A 17,278-nucleotide genomic window follows, 5' to 3' on the forward strand; every position below is an offset into this window, starting at 1 on the left:
GCACATCATATCTTGTGCGCCACTATGCACGCTGGAAAAAGTTTGTTCACATATCCCCAACACTGACATGGTGTGACAGTTCGTTAACGAAGCGTCTTAATGCTAACATTTGAAATGGCATAGTGGAATGTTTTCACGTGACTTGAACTGGGCTTCGGAAGTATGGAGCCTAGCCATCAAGGAAATTTGGACATAAAATCATGACAGCTGCAATAGTTGGATGTCGATGAGTCGATCGTTGGTGATAATCGATACACTCGTATCGGTTTTATCTTCACAGCTTCAGGGTATAGGTGTTCTGCGATATGTGATGTTGTTGTCATCGGTGTGTACTGTGTACGGTGTTGTAGTTGTTGTTTTGCACGTGTGAGTTACTTTTTTCGTGAGTAGTGTTATAGTTGAAACGAATAGTTTTTGTCATCAGTCTAATATGGCTAAGAATAAATCGGCATAGGCCGAAAAAACTAATATTTAATTAAGCTCCGGAATTAGTATTTGTCTTTGTTAGCCTGGAGTAGGATTCTGACTTATGCCCTCAAAATGTGACTCAGTAGTCGAAGCTAACACCGAGCGAAATGGCGCAGTGGTTAGCACACTGGACTGGTATTAGGGAGGACGACGCTTCAAACCCGAGTCAGGGCATCTAGATTTAGGTTTTCCGCGATTTTCCAAATCGCATCCGGCAAATGCTGGAATAGTACCTTTCAAAAGGCAAGACCGATTTCCTTAGCATAATCCGTGCATATGCTCTGTCACTAATGACCTCGATATTGACAAGACGTTAAAATCAATAATTTTTCCTTCGTTCCGTCGAAGCTAACAATGGCAGTATGTTTGTGTTGTGTTTGAAGGAGCTTCACTGCGTAGAATAGTGAAGGCCATAAAGCCTCTGTTTCATTGTTCTGCGGAAATGTTCTGGGACCCAACATTTACTGAGTAAAAGCTATGGGTACGCATCGCCTAACAGATGTTTTGTGTTCATATTAAGTACCAGTCTCTCAATCAGGTATCTGAGTGATGCTTTCTTTACAGTTATACTCGACTTAACTGTATTGTCTTGGATTGAATTTCAGCAACAGTGAAAACTCGGCTCATGGCTGGTAGTGAAATTTGAGTAACCTTATTTCAGTTTATTCATAACATGATGTTCGTGCTACTTCTTACAGAGATTGTCTAGCCTGCTTTCCACCTCATCTTTTGGTGAAAAACAACAACTGATACTCATTGTATTTTGCTTCAAATGCTGTATAGCAGCTCCCAGTGTATAAATCTAGATCGGTGATATTTTAAGAATATGAATAATTGGTTATAGTGTACTGCTTGATTTAGAATGATAGTTGTGACATGCTACCATCAGTATTAGCAGTTTTAATTCTGACACTAAAGGAGAATACCAAGTATTTTCTTTTGAGGGACAGAAATTGTTTTTTTTGTAAGCTCAGCAACATTAGTCTACATGAGCAGTTATATCCTACGACTCATGATGTGTTCATATAGTAGAATTCAGTTGGCAAACATCTAAAAACGTGTGGGTTCAGTGAAGTTGACATAAAACAGTTGTCAAAAATTGTATGATTGTTTCCTGATTTAGAAGACATACTTTTATTTTATTTTACTAATATTTATTGTATTAATTATAATTATTCAGTGTGATTTTAATGCTGATCAGAACACAAGTTTTGGTCATATTTTATGTCTATTTCACTTTTTAAACACCTTTTCACTATGTTTAGTGATTACTATACTAAGGTTTTACCTGTATACTGAATTTCCAATAGTCATTATGTATCTACGACTTTTGTTAACATACTTGACTCAGGGACCAACGAACTGTGCTCATCCATGCTTATTTCATACGTCCCTTTTGCTCTGGATAGCTGCACTAGTGACTTTTTTCTTTGTTGCTTTGAATTTTTGTTAGTTAAAATCTCAGAATATTATTTTAGTTTCACATACTTAGTGTTTTATTTCTTTGCTATGGATATTTCATTTGACCATGAATGGAAACTGTGGGAGTTGCCATCAAAAGTAGATAGTGTGATGCATTGTTGGAGCTGTAGTAAATGGTTTGACTGATGGGAATGTAGTGAGGAGAACTTTTCGAGAGGTTACTGAGACACTCTTGTGCATCTGCAAAATATGCAATATGAACAGGTTAATAGAGGAGCAGAAAAGGAAGATCTCTCCCCTTCAGGCACATTTGCACGAAGCCAGGAGAGGGCTAGTGAGGAGGAGGTGGTGAAAGTGGCTGTTGATAATAAGGCTAACAGGAGGATGTCGATCTGTAACAGGTTCCAGCTACCAGATTGACAAGCTTGAAGAATGTGTAGGACTAGGAAATGTGTGTCAGTAAATGTGTGAGTAAGAAGGTTAGGAATAACACTAATGATGGGAAGAAGAGTGTGCTGCTGTTATGTAGGAATCGTGGCAGAGCAGTAGAAGTTAGGAGAGGAGTATGAGGTCACCGCCATTTTCGAGCCAAGTGCTGGGCTCAATTAGGTGATCGAAGGTTTAGGGGGTCTCTGTGAAAAGGATTTCAGGGAAGTTGATCAGCTACTATAGTGATTGTGAGTGGAGTGGGGAACTGGTTAGATAGGGATAGGGGGATAATGATGGTGAGCTATAGAATCCGTAACAGTGTGTGCAAGGTTAAGCTGTTCTAGTGGCAGATGGCCTAATCTTGACAGTGCTGTATGATGCAGGGTTGGAGACAGCACTAACGACTGCTGTCCGGTCACACGTTGCACTAGTGCCTATGGGGCTGTCAGGAGATGAGGCTATACTAGGCATGGTCTGCACCTCAGTAGGAGTGGAAGTGAATTAGTGTACAGCAGTTGGGTGTGGTGTCATATGTGGCCAAATACCTATTGTCATTTATAGGATAATTACCCTTTTTTAATATATACAAATATATAAATCCTGACATCAGGCTCGTTAAGTATGTCAACCAGTTTAGAGATTTCTTCAGTGTGTGTATGGAAGAGAGAATGTACAACACCAAAGAGTGCAAACAGCACAGAAATTTGCTCTGCATTATCTGTTTTTCATAAAAATTGACTGTCTGTTAAAAAAAGGAACACCGGTTTGAAGTTGAATTATAGCCTTTGAATAGCATAGTGGTATGCATTACAGAGCACTGGTGTGGAAACAAGGAAAAACAGCATATCGTGCTATCATCATATGAATGTGCAAGTTGCTACTGTAAACCAAAGATTGTGATACAACCTGTTTTGCTTTGATCCATGATGTCAGCAAGGTGGTGGCAACCCTTTGTCAAGCTTATACAAAATGGCACTTGTGAAAGTGGTAACTGAATGCTACTATGAATACAGCTCAGACATCAACAGTAGCAGAAAACCTATAGGCCTAATTCATTAGTGGCAGCCACTGGTCACTTGCCACTTAACACTTGTTTGATAGGGTACACTAAAACAGAAATGTGACAACACCATAAGAAATAACTAATAATATGTATTAAGAGTGTTTTACAAAATGATACTTTGGTACAGTTCAATGTGTGGCACTTAATATCCTAAACCTAATACAGTAATATCTAATAATTTTGCTGTCTCTTGGCAGTCTGCTAAATAGTTATGTTGCAAACGCTTTTGACAGTCCAATTACTCTGTAAATAGCAACCACTAAGCCAGAAGGTAGTCTTCAGAGAGTTGTAATGAATGGACTGCAGGTACTGAACTGATTGATTGCTGGTTTCTTACTGTTTGTGTTTGTCCATGATATGTTGTATTGTGATGTCTGTCAGTGAAAGGATTTCCGTGTCCAGCAGTACATGGCAGAAACTATGCAGTCCATGGTTGACAGTGCTCCATACAGCAGCTGTCTGCAGTATCAGTGCGCTACAGGAAGTGGCACAGAAGCAGGAAGAGGTTTAGGTTTGTGAGGACCATCTGGAGGCTGCTGAATGGACTTGAGGAATGCCAGCCTAGTGGTTACACCTGTATGGTGGCAGTACTTGTTATGTACCTCTTGCTTGGTAAACAACTGCACCCATAACATCACTCATTACTCATACAAACATAAAAAAATAATGGAAAAATTTTTAATTGCAGAAATAACATGAAACTTATGAGATAACTGTGGAAATTAAGGGGGTTTGGGAGGGGACAAACTAAATATAGAAAAATTCTGATAATGAAGACATACCAAAACAAACACTAATGCAAAAAATAAAGCAAACAAAATCATCAGCAACCAAGAAAACCACAATAAAAAAATTGGTATTGAAAATTCACTTGATCTACATATGAAGTCCACAATACCACAAACTCTCTCTTAGCTCCAAAGTGTAGTGCTGGAAATTTCATTTGATCGTTATAGCCAAAATGATGTCCGCAGTAATAAAACCAAAACTCACCCATATAGCTAATTTTGGAAACCTAACCTCACTAGTGTAGGTAAAACAAACTCCACAATACCTACCAATCACAGTCCGACATCATTACCAACAACACAACCAAAAAATTTATAAAATATTGCATTAATAGTAATTGTGATATACCAAAAACACAAAATTATGCACATAAATGCACGTACCTCATACATACTACAGTAAAAAGAAACACACCTACCATTCAAAGTCAGCCAACGTGTAAACCTAGCAATCTAATGATTGCAGAAATAATATATCATCAACACAATATTTTTATTGGGTAACCTAGACTTCTCAGACCAGGAACCCCGTCAGATAAAACATCATACATTATTCTGTCGACAAAATCACATATACTAGACCCTGATCTGAGATCCAGCAACTTTGGTCAATCTCTCACCTCCATGAACCTAAAACTTCACATACTCTGTAATGAAACCAAACAACTGTAGGAATTCAATCATAGTCAACATGTTGTCCCCCATTGAGGATGCAGGAACCTGTTTATGAACTTCATTGTCATATCCATAACGAACAAAATACAAAACATAAAATTAAATCTCCAACCATAAACAACAAACCACACTAATATTTCCAGACCCGGAAACAAACCTATTCCCTGTAACTGCCAACTTTAAGATAGCTCACTAGCAAACTGCCACAAACTCTACCTATGTAATCTGACAAACAGCGGTCAAGAGGTATGAATTACCAACAGCACTTATAAGCTATTTAGAAACAAGTGTCCCATGCTAGGGAGTGCCATTGCATACTGCATAATGCCCTCTGCAAACACAATCCATTATAAAAATATGCTGTGCCACCATGACATCGCACAACATAACAAAGTTATGTAACGTTTCAAAGCAGACGGGTGGTACCGCAATCTTTTATTGATCCTCTTTAAAGGATGGGTTCATGTGTTTATATCAGAGGTGGCACACACTTTAAAGCTAAAGACGATATAATCACAATTAGTGTAGATAAACATTTTGAATTGAACCAACAAAGATAGACAGCCATAAGAAGGTATTCATTTATTGCATATACTGCCTATCTAGTGGTAACATAGATAACGTAGGTACTTGTTTCATCAAATTAATTGAATTCCCAGAAAGAGTCTTCGCCTTCAAAACTAATATAATAATATGTGACTACTGAATATTAATACAGGTGTTGAGAGTGAAATTAGTAACTTCCTAAACATATCAAACACATTTGGTGTGGCTTAGGTGGTAAATGCTGTTCGCAGGAGAGCTTCTGTGAAGTTTGGAAGGCAGGAGACGAGGTACGGGCGGAATTAAAAGTTGTGAGGACAGGGCGTGAGTCATGCTTGGGTAGCTCAGTTGGTAGAGCACTTGCCCACGAAAGGCAAAGGTCCCGAGTTCGAGTCTCGGTCCGGCACACAGTTTTAATCTGCCAGGAAGTTTCAAACCCCAGTTTGGTTTTTGAAGTGGGAGAAGTACAATATTGGCCATTACAAAGTGTACAAAAGCGGTAGTTGAAGCTCTTGACAAGGATGACTGTATTACAGGCAATTCTTAGACTTATCTGAGGCTTTTGACACTGTTAACCATAAAATACTACTAAACATGATAGAAGCAGCTAGTTGTAAGAAGAATAGTAAACGTTTAGTTACAGTCTTGTCTGGAAAACAGGGTGTGAAAGGTAGAGATAGTAGATAACGGTAAATTTATAGTTAAAAAACTGTCAGACAAGAAGCAGATAAACACAGGTGTTGCCCACGGTACTGTATTGGCTCCAGTTCTACTCTTAATGCAAATCAGTGACTTTGTAGACAGTACAAGACATGGAGAAAAAGTTCTGTTTGCTGATGACAGCAACATCATAGCCAAAAGTCCCAGTAGAGAAAGCAAAAGAAACCCCCACCCCCAAATCTCTTGGTCAGCGCAAAGTCCCATGTGACCAATATCCTTAACATGAGTTTGCTGCAGAGTTGCTGAACATATTTTCAGTTTGAATTTTATAAATTACCTTCAGAAGGAAAATACAGCCACAAGTCAGCACAGTTTTAGAAAGCATCACTTGTGTGAAAGTTACCTTGTTCTTTTCTGACATTGTACCCTGTGGTCTATCAGTAAAGGGCAACAGGCAGATTCCAGATTTCCAAAAAGCATTTGACACTGTGCTCAAACGCAGACTGTTAACAAAGGTACAAGCGTATGGAATAGGTTCCCAGATATGTGAGTGGCTCAGAGACTTCTTAAGTAATAGAACCCAATATGTTGTCCTGCTAGTGTTCACCAGAGACAATAGTAAGATTAGGGTTGCCCCAGAAAAGTGTGATAGGATCACTGTTATTCTTTATATACATAAGTGATGTGACAGACAGGTCGAGCAGCAATCTGCGGCTGTTTGTTGATGATGCTGTGGTGTATGAGAAGGTGTTGTTGAGTGACTGTAGGAGGATACAAGATGCCTTAGACAAAATTTCTTGTTGGTGTGATGAATGGCAACTAGCTCAAAATGTAGAAGAATATAAGTTAATGGTTATGAGTAGGAAAAACAATCCGATAATGTTCAAACATGGCATTAGTAGTGTGGATAATATTGCAAAGCAGTATGAAATCTGGGAGAATTTTAGGAAAGTATGGTTCATCCTTATAGGAGACCACATATAGAACACTTGTGTGACACATTCTTGAGTATTGCTTGAGTATTTGAGATCTCCCCCCCCCCCCTCCCCCATGGAGTTAAACAAAGACATTTAAGCAGTTCAGAAATGGACTACTAGATTTGTTACCAGCATGTTTGAGCAATGCAGAAGAGTTACGAAGATGTTTCAGGAACTGAATCTGGAATCCCTGGAGGGGAAATGATCAATAGTGGTACCATGTACCCTCTGTCACGCACTGTGGCTTGTGGAGTATGTGTGTAGATCACCATACACGGCTCTTGTTATTCTATAGATTGCTATTGTTAGAAACTCAATCACAGCTGCTGTTCCTCATGCACCGACATAGTTGTTACCCACCACCATATTACACATAAGAGCTCAGAGTTCTCTAGTAGCAGAGGGTTACAACATGCGTCAGTGATGCAGGAAAGTTGACTGAGTAATATGCATGACATGCAATATCTCAAATGATGTTGAGAACAGAATAAAAAAATTGAAGTTATTAATTTTCAACAAGCCTAGTAGTGAGGCTCAATGTAAAGCACTATTTTAAAAATTAGTTATCCTTATTGTGCCAAGTGACTATGAGTCCACTAACCTGTTGTATAAATTACTTAGTAGTTTACCAGCAGTTCTACACACAACCACAAAAAGAGATCCGATAGGACTTTAATTTACTGAGGGGGGGGAATAAAAAACCGAAACAGTATTTCCTGTCATGGAATAACATTGTATAATAAATCATCCAAGAAAAAAAGATTACTAAAATACACTTGTTTAAAAAGCCAGTAAAATCATTATTAATACATACTGCACAATTAAAAATCACTTGTGGAACTCAGAATATTGGTTAATGATGAAAGAAGATAACTAAACCACCCTGTCACATTACAATATTGGGTCACAGTGTAATGCTTTTACAAGAAAATCATATACCCAGATCAGTACTGCACGGAAGCAACATCTTGTCGATCTGCTCAGCTCAACATCTCACTCATTGTGCGGGCTGCTGATGCAATTTTGCAGGCAGCCGAGTGGAGGCCGTGGAGATGTACATGGACATCGTCAGTTTCCCAAACAGACTGGAGTTAGTGCAAGGGGCATATTAGCATGTTTGTGGTCCAGGAGTAACAATTGGGTGCACATAGTGTATGCAGTGATGGAACCACTAAATTTTGTTCTGTGTTATAAGTTATCTGGAGAAACTTGAGTGTAAATCAAAGAACGTTATGTGATAGAGACCAGTGGAACGAGGCAGAGCAGTTGTTGAGACATCGAACTCACATTCAGGGGGACAAATGACAGTGTAAATGTAATGTACAGTAGAGAGGACATAAATCAGACAGCAGTATGCAGACTGTTTACGTCTTTTCTGTTCCTCAAAAGACGCAACATAACCTACAGCACCCTTGGTCTGCTAATGTGAAAAGATGTTTGTACTTTTTACCATCACCAGCTATGTAAACTAACAGTTGTCCACCTGAAGACTATGGTGTGAACCACTTAACTGTATAGTGGCAGAAGAAACAAGTGGCTTCTGCAGAAACTGTTTTATTTGTAAAGTAAGAACAGTTCCAGATTTTCCGAGTCGTCAGCACATTTGTGATGTAAGATGATTTCTCAGAAGGTTCTCATACTACTGTAAATGCGTAAAAGACTTCTATACCAAGGCATGCCCTTGCTAGAACTGCCGTAGGGAGGTGCAAGTATGATCTTTCCTTTCACTTAACGAGGCACTAACATTTTCTACAGTCCCAGCACCATATGATGACACAGAATTTCAGACCCACACGAACAGTTATGGGATAAGTGCAGTTCTACTGCAGGTTCAGCAGGTTTGCTGAAAAGATTATAGCTTATGCTTCCAGAGTACTCTCAAACTCTGAGATGAACTGCTGTACAACCAAGAAAGAGTGACTGGCAGTTGTCTAGGCCATCGACAAGTTTTGGCTGCATTTATTTGCCAGATAATTCACTATTGTGACAGATTACCATTCTCTGTACTGGCTGATCAGCTTGAAGCCTCCATTGGGTTAGCAAGTGAGATGGGCACTGAGGTTTCAGGTGTACAATGTCACAGTAGTATACAAAAGCGGCTGCAACCACAAGGATGCCGAATACGTTTCAAGGAAGGCTTTAGTGGAACACAGCATCATGGATGAAATCACAGTCATTGCTGCTGATATGACCAAACAATAATTCCAGTTAGGAAACGTTGCATTGAGTAAGAGGCACTATGAGCCAGTGGAGCAGAAATGGTTGCTTGTCATGCCAGCTCATCCATGGCTAGGTATCCTGAAGTATTTCCCCTATGCTCTAACATCTGGTCTTCTGGGATTCGTGAAAACTAGACAGTCAGATGCAGTGATTACTGGCCGGGTCTCTACTGATCTGTTAGATTTTATGTGAGCCACTGTAAGCCAGTGATGAAAGTATGTGCAGTAGCTAGCTCTGGGGTGTCTGGTACCAATCCCGCAAGGATAGTAGTCTTTAGTGAGGAGTACTGCATCTGTTACTGGATTAGATTGTTTTCGTTCCATCGACCCTAAAAATGAGATGATTCTCATGGGTGTGGAACAGGTCAGAAAGTATGACATAAAAACATAAAACATTTGAATATAATACTTACTACCCTGATCATTTGTCAGGAGATAGTCAAAAATAAGTTAATGCTATGCAATAAAATGGGACAGCTAATATTTACAGAATGAACCCACTGTCAGAATGAAACACTGTTATCCACTGTTAATAAATTTATCATATGCAAAATACCTAATCTTGACTATTGTGACCAAGTGTTGTCAAAGCTGAAATCTAACAGATATTTTAACTTAGGCTGACTTAACAGTCTCTGTTAAGATATTCATCAATGGAGTAGGAGGAGGTGCCTATCAAAAAGTCTTTTGAACTCTGTTTAAACCATGCTTTATCTGAAACCAAGTTTTTAATGGTTGCTGGCAATTTATTAGAAATGTGTTCCTGAATATTGGATCCCTTTTTTGGACCAAGGTTAGTGATTTTAGGCCTTTATGTAGATTCTTCTTATTCCTAGTATTGATACTGTGTACTGAGCTATTGGTGGGAAATAGGGATGTATTACTTGCAACAAATTTCATTAAGGAATAAATATACTGAGAAGCAGTGGTTAGAATACGAAGTTCCTTGAACAGGTTTCTACAAGATGATCGTGAATTTACATCACAAATGATTCTTATCACATGCTTTTGCACCCTAAAAACTTTTGCTCGATTTGATGAGTTGCCCCAGAATATGATCCATATGACATAACAGAATGAAAGTAAGCAAAGTATACAAGTTATTTTTATATTTATATCTCCTATATCTGACATCATTCTCAAGGAATTTACAGACTTGTTTAGGCACTTAAGCAATTCTGTGGTATGCCCTTCCCAACTGAATTTATTATCGAGTTTTAATCCCAGAAATTTAACACTGTCAACCTCTTCAATCTGCATATCTTCATACATTATACTCATGCTGGAAGGAAATCTCTTACAGGTTGTGAACTGCATATAGTGGGTCTTCTCAAAGTTTAATGACAAAGGATTAGCTTTAAACCACTTATTAATATCAGTGAAAATTTGATTAGCAACTATTTCTAAATCTGTACTTGACTTGCTACTTATTGCCAATTCTAGTATCCGATACCACGTGTCGGCTTTGACCAATGACTTAATGTGTGATGTTATTTTGTTTGTGCTGCACATTGCTGTCGATGAATGTTAAATGATTTCTCTGGATTTCCTCGTTACGCGCCTATATTAAAAATTTGGTGTAGATTGTTTTGTTTTCATCTCATAATTTGTTTTCGGCATTGTTTGTTAATGAAAGTAGTCGTGATTTATAAATAGTCATGATTTAAGTTCTTGATTTCTCATGCTGTTCATTATGGATGAGTCAGTTGTTTTTACTGCGGAAATTCTGCTTCAGAAAATGAGTGACCGTAAATCAACTATAAAATTGTTGCAATCATTGGGCGAGAAGTGACTGTAAACCTACTATTTTTGCTATGAGTATTCTTGCAAATCTGTCATGCACTAAGCAGGGGTTTTGTGTGGCACTGTAGTCGACTGGTTCTCATTTTGTAGAGAAGTCTGCGGGGAATTTATAAAGTATAGGGGGTCATTGTAGGGGCCAGAGGTTATAGTTTAAGTAAGAAGTCTTGACATCTTTAATAGAAGAATATGTGAAAGAAGGTTCTGTAGTCACATCAGATGGGTTTGCTTCGTACAACAGGTTGGGTGAAAGAGGTTATCATCATTTGGTCATGAATCACAATATTCAGTTTAAAGTGTGGTGTACCATTAGTGTCGCTGGCTGGTGTGCTACAGACACCAATTCAAACTCAGTCATCAGCAGTTACTATTTATTTAAGATTTGTATTTGCTAGAAGACTCTCAAAATTTCTTATGTTTTTATATTCTGGAATATTCAATGTTTTATAAATATCAGCACATTCTGTCCAGGAGATCAGTTCTGTTCTAGTTGCATGTTGGCAGTCATAATAAACATACTTTCAGCATTATGTGTTGTGTGTCATTGGAAATCGTGCTTTTGGATTTGGACTTGAGTGTGGTTATGCCCTTATAATTTTTTGACCTCTTTATTTTCATTCTATTGTGACGATAAAATCCTATATTATCGTGAAATGATCTCTGGATGAGTAAATCAAATTGTAAGAAATGACACTGCGGTTAAGATGCTGAACTCTTATTTGTGATTGAGCTTCAAACTTGGCAATACTGATTTTGGTTTTGTTGTGTTTTCCATAAATTATTTGTGTCAAATGCCAGGATAGACCCCAACCGTCCCCACTTTTAGCTTACCTGTTATGACCTTGATGGATTCTGAAACTCCTAACTTTGTACAGTATTATAGTCTCTCCCTAATCTCAGTCCATTAAATTTATGTCACACACAAAGATGTAGACTCTTAGCTCATCTCGTGACCAAATTTTTGTCTAGATTTTCCATTATTTACTGCGAGCACCAACTAGCAGCTCCTATGTGAGCTAAGCAGATTTTGTTGTTATCATCTGTCAATAGGGGATGCATTGACATGACCTGTGTGTTCTGTTAAAGGAACAGCTTTTAGTTAACAAAAACAAGGCAGAACAGTTGTTGTGGCCTTCATTCTAAAGAGTGGTTTGAAGCAGCTTTCTATACTAGTATATCAGTTGCAAGCCTTTTCTCTATATTTTTATTGAAAATGAAACTCCTCCAGCTGTACTCAAGATTTTATTTAAATAAAATCTTGAGTACAGCTGGAGGAGTTTCATTTTTAATAAAAATTATACCAGCTGTGTCCCACCTTCATCCAATTTAAATATGGATGTACAAAGATTTTCTCTCCATGGCTATTTCAACATATATCCACTTGAACCAGCTTGCTGTAGTCAAATCTTGATTTCTTTCTGCAAGTTTCACCCCCCCCCCCCCTTTCACACCCACCACCACCACCACTTCCTCTCATAACCAAACTGACTAGTCCTTGATGCCACGTGGTGTGTCCTATCTGCCAAGCCCTTATTTTAACCAAGTTATACTATAAAGTTTTTTGTCCCCAGTTTGATTTACTACCTCTTCACTAATTATTCAGTCTATGTACCCAATTTTCAGCATTCTTCTACAGCAATACATTTCAGAATTTTATATTTTCTTCTTGTCTCTACTGCTTATCACCTATGTTTCACTTCCATGTAAGGTTGTGCTCCAGACAAATACTTAAATTTATATTCAGTGTTAAAAAATTTGTGCATTTATTTTCAGAAAGCTTCTCATGCTATTACCAGTCTGCATTTAATATGTCCTTGAATTTGGGTGTTGTCAGTTACCTCGCCGCCCAAACAGCAAAACTCGCCTGCTACTTTTTAGGTCTCATTTGCTGATCTAATTCCCTCAGTATCACATGAATAAGTTACAATTTACAGGGTATCAGTTTTATCGACAAACCTTAAAGTTTTTTTTTCCCCCCCCCCCCCATCATGAACTTTATTTATCCTTCCAGGTTTCTTCTTGGTTTTCTTTACTGCTTGCTCAGTGTTGTACGGATTGAATAACGTCAGATGGTTACGACTAGTCTCACTTTCTTCTGCACTACTGCAGTCTTGTTTCTATCCAAGTTGCAGATAACCTTTTGCTCTCTATGTTTTGTCCCTATTACTTTCAGAATTTGATAGAATGTGTTCCAGCCAACACTGTCAAAAGTTTTCTCTAAATCCATAAATGCTGTAAATGTAGGTTTGCTTTTCTTCATTCTGTCTTCTAAGTTAAGTTGTCATCAGTATTGCCTCACGTATTCCTATTTATCTCTGAGATCCAAAATAATCTTCACAGAGTTCGGCTTCTACCAAACTTTCCATTCTTCTGTAAATAATGTGTGTTATTATTTTGCAGTCGTGGCTAATTAAACTGATGGTTCTGTAATATTCACACTTTTCAGCACATGTGATCTTTGGAATAGGAGCTATTAGATTCTCCTTGAAGTCTATGTGGACTCTGCTTATTCCTCATATCTTATATACCAGGTGCAATAGTTTTGTTATGGGTGATTCTCTCAAGGATCTCAACAATTCTGAGGGAATGTCATCTATACCAGGTGCCTTTTTTTGACTAGGAGATTCAGTGCTCTGTCAAATTGTTCTCATGGTATCACATCTCCCACCTCATCTTTTTTCACTTCCTCTTTCCTTTCTGTAATATTACTTTAAAATTCCTTATCTCTGTACAGTCCTTCTGTACAGAGTGAGTCACATAAATGTAACACCCATCTTATTTAGTGAATAATTCAAAATTTGTAAATGGGGATTTCCTCAGATGATAGTACACAGAGGAGCACGTAATTTTGGTGCTTGTTTAATCCACTTAACTTGTGTGTTAGCTGAATATTAAAGTTATTCTGCTTCAAAACGGGCTACACAGAAAATAGTTGTTCCCTCTGTTAGATTTTTTGGCATTGGATATCATGTTAAGATAGACAACAATAATAAACTCTCTGACTTCAGAGAATTATTAAATTACCCTGCTGCATAATAAAATATGGCAGTTGCCTTTAGAAAAACTTATTACAAAACTGTGGAATCTAGTTTTCAGACAAATAACTGATTCAGCAACTTACTTTCTCCATTTTCTTTTTAAATAGAAACTTTTGAGTCAAGTGTAGTTTAAGATTTAGTTACTCACTTTACCTTACTACAAAAGATGGATAAACAGTAACATTATGAAAGACTTTATTGAAATAACACTACACGGGACATAGATGCAAAACACATGTTGCTCTCTCCTTTTCCGCTACTTCAACCCACTACCCCCCCCCCCCCCGCCCCCGCCCCCCCCCGCCCCCCTGCCCCCACCCTTCTCCCATCCCCACCTCTCCCCAGCCCTCAGTCTAACCTGCAGCACTTCACTGACCACCACCACCACCACCACCACCATACTATCCTCCCCTTTCCCACTTCAGCCTCCTCCTTACCCCCCCCCCCCCCCCCTCCCCCTACTTGCCACTCCCATCATACACTGGTGCTGCTCCTCAAAGTGTGGTTTCAGTTGCCTGAGACTGCAGTCATGTGTGTGTGTGTGTGTGTGTGTGTGTGTGTGTGTGTGTGTGTGTTATTGACGAAGGCCTTAACAGCCGAAAGCTATAATTGTTAGTCTTGACTCAGCATTCCCCTATATGATGAGTAGCAACTTACCTTCTCATAATATTGTTACATTTCATCCTGGATTTTGCATGTTGTTGTCACACAGTCATGAACCAAACTGCAGTTGTCAGATCGAAGCACACTCTTATCACTTACCTCAACTTCTCTCACTGTCAGTGTGTGATGAAAGATATATTGCTGCAGTAACCCCCCCTGTTTTTGAGTGTGGAATGGTGAGTGACCAACTGTGTGATTCTGTCAAGGGAAGAGTTCTGGTTTTCTGTGAATGCAGGATAGCAGTTGAGCCACGTCATTATTGCTGACTGAAGAGTCTGCTTGTGGAATCTGGGTCCGCTGGGAATTGAAGGGAATTTGGCGCATACTTGCCGCAGTACTCTAGTTAGCAGGACTCTGGAAGATTCCAACACTGTAGTTGGAACTTTGTTGGGGTAGGTGGCTGCCAGGGGTGGCGACGATGATGCTAGAGGTGGTGTGATGCTGGTGGAGGTTCCTCTGGGTGTGTCCATCGGAAATATGTCCATGCTGGGCTAAAGAGTGGAGTGCTTGTTATACACGATATAGTATGCTTAATTTTTCAACCTGCATGAGAAATAAAACCCGGTGGAGGTGGAGCTTTGAGTATCAGTGAGTCGCATCCCACAGGTATTGCTGATCCAACTGTATCATTAGCCTCTTCATTCACTGAAGCTGTGGGGGTGCTGTTCTCAAAGAGATGCTTGCCGGTGGGTTTTGTATTGTGGAGGCTGTGTGGGGCATCTCTGAAGCTGTTTGCTTGTGACGTAAGCAGGCTTCACTCTCTGTACCGAGACTGTTGTGGCTTCACTGTTTTGAAGTATTATGAAGGTGTGCAAACAGCAGTGTAATATCTGATACGGCCTAGTGTAATGGGAAACAACACCGACTTGACTACGCCAACACACAACCAAATGTGCAAACAATTCTTAAGGTCCTTGTGAAAAAATATTTGCTTGATGCCATGGCAGGCTGGTGCTGCTGGAATGTGTCACTGGGTTGTGTGCTGCAGTGTCTGTGATAACTGTTGCAGTATGTGGATTGAGGCTGTTGTTACTTCTTGGTGCTCTATATGAGATGTGCGGGAACGGGTATTTGTTGTTTGTAGATTGGCTTTGGGCCAGGTCAGTGCCTGTTTTTACAGTCATTCTTAAACCCCATAGTATGACAGGCAGTACTTCACTCCATGTACTCCTGTGGCACAAGAGCACTACTTTGAGTGTTCTGTGGAGTCGTTCAACCATTTTGGTGCTCTTGGTGGTAGCTTGTAATTTCAGAGTGGACATAGTTTTGTGAGATCAGTAAAAAGCAAGCACTCAGATTGTTGGCCACAATCTGTGGTCTCTGTGGCTGGAACCGTGAATCTTGTGATCTGTGTGGGGATGAATATTTGCTGTCCGGGGTGGTCGAGCGGTTCTAGGCGCTACAGTCTGGGACCGCGCGACTGCTACGGTCGCAGGTTCGAATCCTGCCTCGGGCACGGATGTGTGTGATGTCCTTAGGTTAGTTAGGTTTAAGTAGTTCTAAGTTTTAGGGGACTGATGACCTCAGCAGTTAAGTCGCATAGTGCTCAGAGCCATTTTATGAATACTTGAGCTGCTGTTTCTGCTGAAATTTTGATGAATGATGTAGCTTCGAGCCAATGAGTAGATCAGCCTATTATTGCTAACAATTATTGGTACCTGTTAGAGTAGGAAAGTGGGTTACAATGTCCAAGTGCACATGCTTAAATATTGTTGTGATAACTATATTGCCAATAGGTCTGAAAGTGAGCCAACCAACATCGATTTGTTGACAATGTAAACAACCTTTTGCCAGCAGGCAGCACTGTTTGTCATCTCATGGCCATGTAAAGCGTTGAAAAACAATGCTTGCAGAAGCGTGAACTTCAGCTGGGACAGACCATGAGCAACTTGGAACGTATTTTCACATTGAGTCCCAGAAATGTATGGGCTTTGTTGATGTTTTTCAGGGTCACACCCTAAGGTGATTTGGAATGCCAGAACGAAGATCTCCTTTCGCTTAATGTCATGCCAGCACCATGCAGAAGTGTGACTGTGTTGACTTCTGTCTTGTGGCTGTGCTGTTGAGGAGACGGAACATCATTTGCACTGCAGTTGACAGTAATTTCTTCTTCTAGGATACTGAAACAGTACTGTAGGTCTCTTAAGATGAAGAGAAGTTTATGTTTTTCCCAATCTGCCTCAGCTTGGGTGGCATCAATCCGAGGTTCTGATGTTTTCCTTTCACTCTGTAACATTGCCATGAATCGGTGTCTGGCACTACGTTTGTTGTAACACATTTGAGTAAGTGCCATAGGGGAAAAATGAACAATTGTGTCCACCTTTCTGCTAAAGTAATAATGATAAATTGCCACGTACCATCAAAACCATACTTATTGTAGATGGCAGGTGATAGAACCACATGTTGTGTAGGGCCTATTGCGTTTCCTGACCCACCAAATTACATAGGTGCCATAACAATTCTCATGGTCTTCGATTTCCGATGGCCTTTTCATGTAGGATGCATTGGAAATGCTGTTCCTTAGGTACTGACA

The 17,278-nt window shown here is 39.5% G+C and overlaps 1 protein-coding gene across 3 annotated transcripts in view; it reads left to right on the forward strand.

Annotated features, from left to right (window-relative positions):
* Positions 1 to 279: 279 nt before the first annotated feature.
* LOC124802488 (integrator complex subunit 8) overlaps positions 280 to 17,278 on the forward strand; it is a 195,740-nt gene continuing 178,741 nt past the window's right edge. Inside the window, exon 1 of one of the 3 annotated variants that reach the window (XM_047263298.1) lies at positions 280 to 366. The gene's annotated coding sequence lies outside the window, so the exon portion shown is untranslated. Of the gene's footprint in view, positions 383 to 403; positions 950 to 17,278 lie in introns of those variants that run through there. The other 2 variants (XM_047263299.1, XM_047263300.1) reach the window with 2 other exon arrangements.

Source organism: Schistocerca piceifrons, chromosome 6 (assembly GCF_021461385.2).
Source record: "Schistocerca piceifrons isolate TAMUIC-IGC-003096 chromosome 6, iqSchPice1.1, whole genome shotgun sequence".
NCBI lineage: Eukaryota > Metazoa > Arthropoda > Insecta > Orthoptera > Acrididae > Schistocerca > Schistocerca piceifrons.